We start from the raw sequence: 12,239 nt of genomic DNA, 5'->3' as shown, positions 1-12,239 counted from the left end.
AGGTTTTTGGGGTTGCTCTTTTTAATTACTCTTTGGTGTGTGTACTCACTAAGTGAGTAACTTATGTACTCAATTATTGTTTTAATTATTTATAAAAAATATAAAGTCAATTTATATCTGACAATGTTTTTCCTTCATTTATTTTAATATCGATTTACTACATTCTATTTTGATAGTGGTATTCATAATGGCCACTAGATACTCCAGAGTCTTTTATCTAAGTCATATTCGTATTCAGCAACCCCAAGAACACAAGAGTAATCCGCTTGCATCAATTTAGTACTGAAAACTCTCGAAACCCCAGAAGACGACGTGCCTTAGGCACCAGGTACCCCGGTATCTGTTCTGATGGCGTATTTGTGTTTAGCAGGCCCAAAAACCAATGAGTAATACCCATCTGCATCAATTTAATACCGAAACCTGTCGAAACTCCAGAAGAAGACCTGCCTTAAGTAGCAGGTGCTACGTGGATGGGATATGATATCGAATTTACTTTCAGCAGCCCCAAAAACCTGTGAGTAATCCGTTTGCATCAATGTATTACCAAAGACCCTCGAAGCTCCAGGAGCCCCTTTCATTGACCTTGGAAGCCAGGTGCTCCGGGAGTCGGTTCTGGTGGCATATTCGTGTTAAGCGACCTCAAAAAACCCTCCAGTAATTCATTTGCATTAATTAAATCCCTAAAACCATCGAAACTCTCGAAGATGTCGTCCCTTGCAATGGCCCTGGCCACCACGTCATCCGGAGGTTAATTCTGATGGCATATTCGTGTTTTGCGATCCCAAAAACCCATGAGTAATCTGTTTATATCAATTGAATGCCTAAAACCCTCGAAACTCTAGAAGATGACATCCGTTAAAGGTCAAGGTCAAAGTAAAGGTCGCTATTGGATAGCCAGGAAAAAATTCTAGACTACTAGTACTTTTCTTTGATCCAGACTTCAACATGTTGCCAAATAACCAGTAACTCACGGAATTGGAATACCCCGTAAATCTTATAATTTTCCGAGTTTGGGCCTCTATATCTTGAAAATCCTTCATACGATTGAGTTGTGCCCATGAGAACTTTTTATCAGGATGCTTCAAAGAGTATTTTCCCAAAGTATGAACGAAATTTACTGGAACCTATTTTCCATAAGGTTTGTGCGGGGTCCTTTATGAAAGAATATTGAGAGAGTATTAGAACTATTTGCCTTTAATTATTGCAGTAGAAAGATGCATTGCTGAATTTAAACGTGGTCCTACAAGCCTTGAAGATGATCTACGTCAAGGACTTCCTAAAACAGCAACAACACCAGAAATCGTAGAAAAAATACAGGATATGGCATTGGAAAATCATCGAGTGACTGAACGACGTTTAGTAGAATCTCTAGGCATGTCACTGGAGTGTGTAAGCAATATTTTGGTTGAAGTAATGGGTTTCAGAAACTTAAGTTCAAAATGGGTGCCGCATTCGTTAACAACGGAACAAAACTACGTTCGAATGCGACTTTCTCAGCAACATTTAGAGCATTTTCGAAAGGATAAAGTAGATGTTGTACATTGACTTAATACTATAGATGAAACTTGAGTCTATCACCATGATCCTAAATCAAAACAAGAGGCTAAAGAGAATTTTAACAATTACTAAAATCCATGAATTAAAGTTCAAATTGTTGGAGTATCCACCGTATTCTTCAGATTTTGACCCTAACGACTTCCTTCTGTTTCAATACCCAATTCAAATCTTGCGTGGAAACCGTTTTTTATCAAATGATGAGATCATAACGGCTGTGGAAGCGGATTTTGCAGCCCTTCAGATTCTCACTTGAGGGATCGAATTTATAAATTGCAATCTCGTTGGAATAGGTGTATTGATGTTCAAAGAGACTATACTGAATAATAAAGTTTATTTTTAACCATAAAATTGTGTTTTTCTTATCGAACCGCAAAATTTATTGAACAATCTAGTATACAGGGTGGTGAATTGGAAAACGGGCCATAGAAAACTCAATGTAAAATTCTAAACTGTTGAATTCCTGCTTCACTAATTATTCTACATCAAAAGACATGAGAGGATTTGTAGAGATTTGTAGAGGATTGAAATCTTTATTGAAAACAATTGTTAAAATTGTTCTACGAATTAAGCACATTCCAAAATTTTGTAAAATGTAATTAATTTTATCAAAGTATTTGCCACATTTAGGCCACACACAGTGCAAAAATGTGTATAAGGTTGTCTTTGGTCCCAATGAAATTATTAACAATATTTTGAACTGTCAGTATTTTTATTTTATCTCTTTTATTGCTTAAAAAGCAATAAAGTCGAAAATATGTCCTCAGTTGAGAAGAAAGTAGTAATAATAAAGATGTTTTATTGAGTCAATAGTTTGCATACTGTCAGAAATAGTAACGTGTGGCCTTACTTTTACGCACTTACTTAGGTATGGCAAATGTATTCTATTTTTCAAAATTTTGGACTCTGTTTAAATCGTAGAAAAATTTTAACTTTTGTTTTTAATACAGATTTTAATCCTCTACAAATAGTTCTTCATGACTTTTGATGTAAAATAATTAGGGAAGCAGGAATTCAACAATTTATAATTTTACGTTGAGTTTCCTATCGCCCGTTTTCCAATTCACCACCCGGTATGTATAATGTACATACAAGATATGATTTAGCTTTTACTCCAGGGAAATATGGGAAAAATATAACATGTTCGGGACACTTGACCAGCCAGTTTGCAAATTGGTTTTTTGGGATATACTATACAGTATGTTGCAAATGAAAGCAATAAATTAGTAATTTGGCGACTTTAAAGGAAAATAAAGAAACATGTCGAATTTTATTTTTAAATTTTGCTTTTTTGGGACATATATCATACTAGTGACGTCATCCATCTGGGAGTGATGCCGTTATCGACGATTTTTTTTTTAATAAAACTAGGGGTCGTGTACAAGCTTATTTGAAAGGTTATTCAATTCTCTATTCTAATATTCTCCATTAACATAATTATTATTTGTACAGAGTTGACACAAATATTTTTTGTGAATTAAATGAATTCATAGGAAAAGAAAAATGTATGTAATGTATTTAATTCAAAATACATTTTACTGGTGTCACTAATCAGAAAAAAAATGCTTATTTCACACAAAATCAGTGCTTTTCGCTTAAATTAAATGTTCAAACTTCCAAGAGGCAGGTGACTGGTGGGAGCTGGCTTGAATATTGAATTTAATCGAAAAGCAATATTTATTTTTGGAATAAACATTTATTTCTCTTTTCTGACAACTCTAAAATACACTCTGAGCCAAAATTAACCGGCCACCTTAAAAATGACCCATTTTTAAGGTGGCCGGTTAATTTTGTCCGTGAGTGTATTTTGAAATAAATAAATTATACACATTTTTCTTCCAGTAGTCTTAGCCAGTAGTATTAGAGAGACTGCTATTGAAATACTTGGGAAAACGTCAGGAAAAAAGTTAGAGGATAAAGAGACTTGGTGGTGGTCAAACGAAGTACAAGGAAAAATAAAAGAGAAGAGAAAATTATATAAAAATTGGCAAGAAACCAGATCCGACACAGATCTTCACAACTATATGGTGGCGAAAAAGGAAGCGAAAGTAGCAGTAGCAAAAGCCAAAGCAGAAGCGTATTCAAACCTATACGATCAACTTGATACCAGGGAAGGCGAAACGAAGATATATAAAATAGCCAAACAGAGAGCAAAGAAAGCAAAATATTTTAATCAGATTAGATGTATCCGAGATGAAAATAATAAAATACTAGTTCACGAAAGGGATGTCAAAAACAGATGGAGAAAGTACTCTGACAGCTTATTAAATGAAGAATTTGACAGACAGCCTGTAGAGTCAACGGAGACAGTAGCAGCAATGGTCACCAAAATAACAAACGGGGAAGTGGCTCAAGCGCTTCAAAAAATAAAGAAAGGAAAAGCGGTAGGACCAGATGATATTCCTGGGGAAGTATGGAGAGCATTGCGAGAGACAGGAACAAGGTGGCTAGCAGGTCCATTTAATAGAAATATGGAAGTTGGACAAATGCCAGACGAATGGAGAAGCAGTATACTGGTACCTGTTTACAAAAACAAGGGAGATATACAACAATGTACAAACTACAGGGCTATAAAACTGCTAACCACACCATGAAAATATGGAAAAGAGTAATTGATAGACGGATACGTGGAGAGACCGAAATATCCGAGAATCAATTTGGCTTTATACAGGGTAGATCAACAACAGATGCAATTTTCATTATAAGGCAATTGATGGAAAAATACAGGAGTAAAGAAACAAACGCTCATATGGTATTCATTGATCTTGAGAAAGCGTATGATAGAGTTCCTCGAGAGATTCTGTGGTGGGCACTCAATAAGAAAGGAGTCCCTGGTGAATATGTAAAGATTGTGAGGGATATGCATGAGGGAGTAACGACTAGTGTTAGGACAGGTGTGGGAGAGACTGATAAATTTCATGTGAAAGTAGGATTGCACCAAGGCTCTGTGCTTAGTCCGTATTTATTCTCATTAGTTTTGGACCAGATAACAGCGAAACTACAGGGTAACATTCCATGGTGTTTAATGTATGCTGATGATGTCGTGTTATTAGGAAATAGTGAAAGAGACTTAGAACAAAAACTGGAACAGTGGAGACAAGCTCTGGAGGAAAAAGATTTAAAACTTAGTAGGACAAAAACAGAGAATTTGGAATGTTCATTTAAAGATGGAGCTACTACAAATAAAATGGTATTTTTGGATGGTGAAATGATTGTGAAAAGCAATAGTTTTAAGTACCTAGGATCGGTATTACAGAGTAATGGAGAAATAGATGGAGATGCATGCAGTAGAATTAGGGCTGGATGGATGAAGTGGAAAGAAGCGAGTGGTGTGTTGTGTGACAGAAAAATTCCAATGAAGCTGAAGGGAAAATTCTATAAAACAGCCATAAGACCGGCTATGATGTACGGAACTGAATGTTGGGCAGTGAAAAAGAAAGAGGAACAACGAATGCATGTGGCGGAAATGAGAATGCTTCGATGAATGAGTGGAGTGACAAAGAAGGGTAAACTTAGAAATGAGTATATTAGGGGAAGTCTAGGTGTGGCACCAATTGATGCCAAAATGAGAGAGCATAGGTTAAAATGGTTTGGTCATGTTCAACGTCGAGACGTTAATCACCCAATACGAAGAATAGCTTGAAGTGCAGATTCCTGGAAGGAGTAGGGGAGGAAGACCAAAGAAGACCTGGGGGGAGACGATAAGGCAGGACATGTTGGTAAAGGGGATTAACGTTGATATGACCCAAGATAGAATTGTATGGAGAAATGCAATTAGGGAAGCCGACCCCGCATAAGGATAAGGCAAAGAGAATGATGATGATGATGTTTGGATTTGTTTTATTAAAATGACATTTTAATATAGGACATTATGGAGTGTAAACTACAAGTTAGTCCAAAATTTTTCCTTGAAATTTGAAAACTAAAAAATAATTAACCCGGCATCCGACAGGTTGGGTGTAGTACACCCCAAAAATGCTGAACCGCCTAAAAAATAAGGAAATTTTGCATGTAGTGGCCACAGCGGCTAAATAGTATTCTATTACATATTCATCTATGCGATAACACATAGTTTTTAGTCGTCTGTTTAGTTTCAGCAAGTATATTTGGATTACAAGTGGGATTACAAGTACCCCACGAGTCGGATTTTGTATTTTCTGCATAATTGTCTTTATTTTATTTTACTCCTATAAATAAGTAGGTATAGGTAAGTGAATAATACTTATTACAGATTTTAACATATTTTTTTATTAGTCTAAGCTAAAATGAATTACGAACGAGAATAAGCACGCCTTCAGGTCTTATGGGATGAAACCGACAGTGACGAATGTATTGACAAGAGTGATTTGTAAGTAAGTGAAGAAATAGACAATGTGTAAATTGTGACTATCCTCACCAGCTCCAAGATGTTGACGTTCCACATATCACAGACAACTAAACGTAAAGATATTTTTTGAGATTCTTAAACACTTTCAATTGCTGCGGTTTGTTACACCCCACCTGACTGTTTGTGGCAAAATAGTTCACCTGTCGGATGCCGGGTTAAGCTTTGAAAAAATCCGGTTCAAGGTACAAGCCTCTCTTCTAAATATTTATGTCAATGCTTACATTACTGAATAGAGAATTGAATACCCTTTTAAATGAGCTGTCACACGACCCCTATTCGCATTAAAAAAAATCGACTATGTCATTACGCCCAGATGGATGACGTCACTCGTATGATCTATATGCCAGTATTTTCGCAATTTAAAAATAAAATTCGACCTGTTTCGGGATTTTTTTAAAGTCGCCGGTTTACGAATTTATTCGTTTCATTTACACCATACTGTATACCTAATACCTAATACATTATAAATACAAACATGGCCCTCACAGTTCGGATGGGAATTTTAGTTCTTAACAAATATGGGTCAAAAATGGCAATTTTTTTCACTACAGGTGAAAATAGGATAATTAAATATTTTATTTTTGCAGTGTTATTCGAACTTCCAAAGAGACAGGTTGTACAATAACAAACACCAAGTGCTCTTTTTCTAGTAATAAGCTACTCGGTTTTAAATTAGTACAGGTGATTTTAAAACTGCCATTGACTTAGTGTAACGGATAAGTCTATTCGGCCCCCCAATGGGGAGCCTGCTTCCCCAGAGACGCCATAAGGTGACCGAAATTTGTTATGTGTTAGTGAGAATAGTGAAATGGATAGTAATGAACCCAGTTTAATCGAAAAAGTAAAAGATTCGACTGCGCAACATACTACTAAAACCAATGACTGTACTACAGCTTCAACCGAACCAGCTCCTTCAACAGAAAAAGCAGCAACAAAAAAATTTTTCAACGTAAACTCAGGTAAGTACAATTTAAATAATGTTTTTGTTTATTTAGAAAAAAACAAACAATGGGTCCATAGGTCGCTTACATCCACTTGCATCTGCACATGTACTTCATAAGAAATTAATTATTCCTAATATTATTGAAATTAAAGCAAAAACAGAATTAAAGTTTTGTTACGATCAATTTCTGGCGCAAATATCTTGGTTAAAAATATTAAACTAAAACAGGAAAACTTGGTAGCTTACATTCCTAATAATTTGTTAGAGATTAGAGGCTTAGTAAGAGATATTGACACTCAGTTTGATGAAAATTACTTATTTAATAATAGGGAATCTCTCTCCCCCATATTAAGTTTTAAACGAACTTTCAGAAAGGTTGAAACTGATGGGAAAACTAACTTTTTACCCAAAAGGATTGTAATAGTCACCTTCGAAGAAAATATCTTACCTAACTACATCGCAATAAATAGTGTCTATTTTCCTGTTGAAACTTATATTGGCAAAGTTATGCAATGTTATAATAGGGATGTTCACTAATTTCTAAATATAGTTAAATTCAATAGATTACAAGGTATATAAAAACGTAACAATCATAAAACTGTTTAAAAATGTATATTTTTTAAGATAAATGAGTTCATAATGTTGATTTTCTTGGAGGCTAGAAAAACGGTACCCTGCAGCGAGGCTACGGTCTGTGACGTCAGCAGTCGTAACGTCTTTGATCGACGACTAGTTTTGTATACTTATTTACTCAGTGTATTTGAATGTGCGCAGTGTTTTACGTATTTAATTATTAAAAATAAAGCCAAATAAGTGGTGTTTTGTTCCTGGGTGTGTAAATACATAAAAAAACAGCTCTGACAAGATTTTTATTACCGTTACAGCCAATTTAAAACAGAAAAAGAAATGGTTTGTTGCAGCTAGAACTTAAAATAACTAACTTAACCCGCGAGTAGTCGCGCGGTGAGATAGAATCTCAATTTTTCGTATTTCACATTTCATCCTTTTTCGTAATACAGAAAAACCTGTCAGTAACGGCCACTAAAAATGAAAGAACTATTGGCCGATATAGAAAGGTGGACGGTATTGCCAGTTTTTGTAGTCTACATATAATTGGTTTGGGAAATTTTTAAACTGGTCGTTAGGACAGGTGGCCGATGTTGGCAGGTGGCCGTTAACACATTTTTTTAATAAAATTTTTAGAAATATATATTTTCAATATAAAAAGTAGATAAAAATAGTACAAAATAAAAATTTGTTTTAAATTCGTATTTTGAGATAGAATCTCACACGCGACTATCGACGTTACAGAAGTGAGCGCGACTACTCCCGGGTTAAAATGCAGTACTGCAAGCAAAATACAATTAATTAAATTTACCTTTATATAATCATTGCATATCATATCAATATTGTGGAACAATATGTAATTTTTCTTCTTCATTGACAGTAGATATGAAATATATGTCAATTTGACAATTTCAATTGACAATGAATTATTTAAGAAAGTTACAATATTTCTCCGCTATTCTCGCACGATCGTTTCTCGTATCCCCTTTATGTACTTGCACATCGCGAATATAGCAAAACAAATTAATATTCAATGTAAATAAATAAAAACTTTAGAAATAGAAAACAAGAATTATGTTATAATCTTACGTTAATGTACATAATAAAAACAGTAAATATAATAAAACAAATACGTATAGTAAAGAATAAAAACAAATATGTAGTGTCATCACCGCAACTGTCAAATTAATGTTACCAATTTATGCCAAAATATCACCTTCATTCGATTACAGTTACAGTGTGTTCCGAACAAATGTGCTTTATAAAAAAGCTTTATAATCCATTTAAGCAAATTAAATGAAACATATTTATTATTGTGTATTTCTTTAAGTTAACATTAATAGAAATCTGTAAATATTATTTCTACGCGCACATAATAAAATATGTCTAGTGACTGTAATTCCAGTGTACTCGGCAAAATTATTTTAAAAAAGAACACATCTACCGCCTAAATATTTCGTGTTGGTATCATGTGACGTCACGGGCTATGACGCGAATGACGTGTAACGGTAAGTAAATAAGACGGAGTATAATGTAATTCGCCAATATAGGTGTGACGGGTACGCAGGAATTACAATTTTAATTAAAACATCTATGCTATTTTGTCAAATAAATATTAGAAACAATTTTAATGATGAAATTTTAGTGTGCTGTGCTATTGTTAAATTTAACACAACAGATTTCAGTTTTTTATCTGTTTATAGACCACCCAAAATTCGTAGCTCAAAAAATGATTGGATAAATAGTCAAATATAAATAAATAGTAAAACAAAAAAGTCAAATCACCTTTTATAATTGGGGTAGATATGAATGCTCATAACTCACTATGGGGCTCATTACAAAATGATACATTTGGTAACCAAATTGTTAGCAGTGTTGAAGAATTAGATCTTGTAATTTTAAATAATGGAGAACCTACATGTCTTCCTAGATATGGCATGCAAGAATCTATGATTTACATTTCCCTCTGTTCGGCTAATATAGCCAGTAAAATCACTTGATCAGTCTCATCTGACATCTTAGGCTCGAATCATTTTGTTATAACTATGAACCCTCCAATAAACAACACATCACAGGAAACAATTTATCCAAAAACAACTGGAAAGTCAAGAAGGACAATTGGCCCCTGTATACATCCTTGATTAAAAACATGTTTTCCAACTGCATTAACTCCCTCAATACTTACGAAAATTACAATTTTCCAATAGACTGCATTAATGATGCTGCAATTAAATCTATCCCTCTATACAAAATTTTTAAATAAAAAAATCGATCCCCGCAACATAGTGAGACCCAGAATACGATCGGATAATCAACTACAAAAAAAAAGCATTAGCAGTTTATAAACGTTCTCCAAGCCTTGATAATTATCTAAAATGTCAGAAAATTGCTGCCCATACTAAAAAGCAGCTGAAACAAAAAACCAAATCTAGTTGGATCAAATGATGTTCTAATTTAATCAAAAGTACTTCCTCTAAAGAGATATGGTCACAGGCCAACAAAATGAACAGAAAAGCACATAATAGCGTAAAACCCTTCAATGATAATCTATTAGACGATTTCTTTAATAAGGTGTCTCCTCCATGGGCTCATCATTCAACTACATAATATACACAAAGTCGTCATCTTCTCCTGAAATCGATCATGTAAAATACCCCATGCTGCTAACTAACCTACCGGATGTTGCTAAAAATCTTCTTTTAAAGGTCTTCAATGATACCATACAAAATAATATAGTTATCGATTCCTTCAAAAACATCTTAGTTGTTCCTATCCTTAAGCCCAGAAAAGACCAAAATATTGTGAGTTCATACAGACCAATATCCTTACTGTCTTGTCTATTCAAAACTTTAGAAAGACTTAAGGTGATACAGTAGCGATCAACAGGTAGCCAAAACGCGTTCCAAGATTGCGGCTGTAATTTTGAATATTTTTTCGAGATATTTAGCACACGTATTCGTAATATAATATAGAATGGCGGTACAGAGCCCAATTTGAAAAATATATTAATATGTGGAAATTACTCTGTAATTAATTACAATATTAAAAAATGAACCTGTACCGCCATTAAGAAGAACAAAAAAATACACTTTCTTCAAATAAACTTTTTTATCCGATTCCTAGATTTTGTGTCATTTTGGAACTACTAATGAAATAAAAAATTTTAGTAGTTCCAAAGTGACACAAAATCTAGGCATCGGATAAAAAAGTTTATTTGAAGAAAGTGTATTTTTTTGTTCTTCTTAATGGCGGTACAGGCTCGTTTTTTTAATATTGTATTTAATTACAGAGTAATTTCCACATATTAATATATTTTTCAAATTGGGCTCTGTACCGCCCTTCTTTATTATATTACGAATACGTGTGCCAAATATCTCGAAAAAATATTCAAAATTACAGCCGCAATCTTGGAACGCGTTTCCGCTACCTGTTGATCGCTACTGTTTCCTCTTAACAACACTTTTTGTAGATGTGTGTCACTTTTTTTCTTTGACTTATTAGCTATGTGTATTTATGCCAAATTTCATGTCAATCCAAGCGGTTCTTTAAAATTTAGAGGTTTTGCAATATTTTACCGTTAAAGAACGTACTAGTAGGTCAAACAATTTTTTGGTCATTACTTTTTAAACCACAGAAATGTCTGGCCATTATAGTTCATATTATTTCTAATAATGTTTAAAAATAAAAAGTAATGATAAGAAAATTTTTCGTCCTACAATAATTTTAAATTCGATATATTTACCTATTGTACAAGTGTGCTGCGCAGTAATGAACGCAACCTGTATCAGTAGCCAGATGGCCGGTACGGTGTTCGAGGAAGCATAGGGAATACTATATTAAAGAACCAGTCTTAAAATACTTTTTTCCGACGTTGCTAGCTCTTGGTCCAATAGCTACCATACTATTAGCGAAAGAATAAATTGAACCGCTTTTAATCATATAAATGAAAACACTGATATAGTATTTTTACTACAAAAGCGTTATTACGTAGGTCAAAATTTTTGACGTAAGAGAACTGTCAAAACATTAGAATGTGACTTTTCATTATTGCCATGTTTATTATAAACTTGGCAATAATGAAAAGTCACATTCTAATGTTTTGACAGTTCTCTTAAGTCAAAAATTTTGACCTACGTAACATCGCTTTTGTAGTAAAAATACTATATGCGATATGTGATACCGCAAGAAAACTTTTACAGCCTTATTAATAAAAATTGCTTAGTCCGACGTTAGTCTCGGACTACTTAGTCCGAGATTAAGCGAGTACTAACTTCATTTTAAGATTGTCATTAATAAACACGGACTAAGTTCGGACTAACTAAACCTTCCTTAGTCCTAGTTACAACAAATTTATGTTGGTAACCCTTGCGAAAAAGAAGAAAATATAGAGGATTTAACCTCTTTTTCCTCTAAAGCTGTTCGGTCGGTGCCTTAGAGTATGGAAAATTTTTTACGAGAGAGAAAAAATTTTCCATGCTCTAAGGTCGGTGCCATTTCTGCATAAATTTTAGTTAATTTTTGTTGGACTTCGTTCTGAGAAGGTGCTACCTGGTGTTTTATATTTTATATTATTGTATTATTGTTTTGTATTTCATATTAACTGCTGTACCTTTGGAAAATCGGTTCCTCTAAACTAAAGATTTTTTTATAGTTTTGTATATTTTGATGTGACTCACAAGAGGAATATCGTTCCGCTGATTTCTATCCTCATTTAATTCGTCTATTAATTATCTTAAATCATTAATAAAATAATATCTCTCCATTATCAATAATAACATAATAATGATA

Source organism: Diabrotica virgifera, chromosome 5, assembly GCF_917563875.1.
Source record: "Diabrotica virgifera virgifera chromosome 5, PGI_DIABVI_V3a".
NCBI classification, from domain to species: domain Eukaryota; kingdom Metazoa; phylum Arthropoda; class Insecta; order Coleoptera; family Chrysomelidae; genus Diabrotica; species Diabrotica virgifera.
This window is presented reverse-complemented; position numbering follows the sequence as displayed.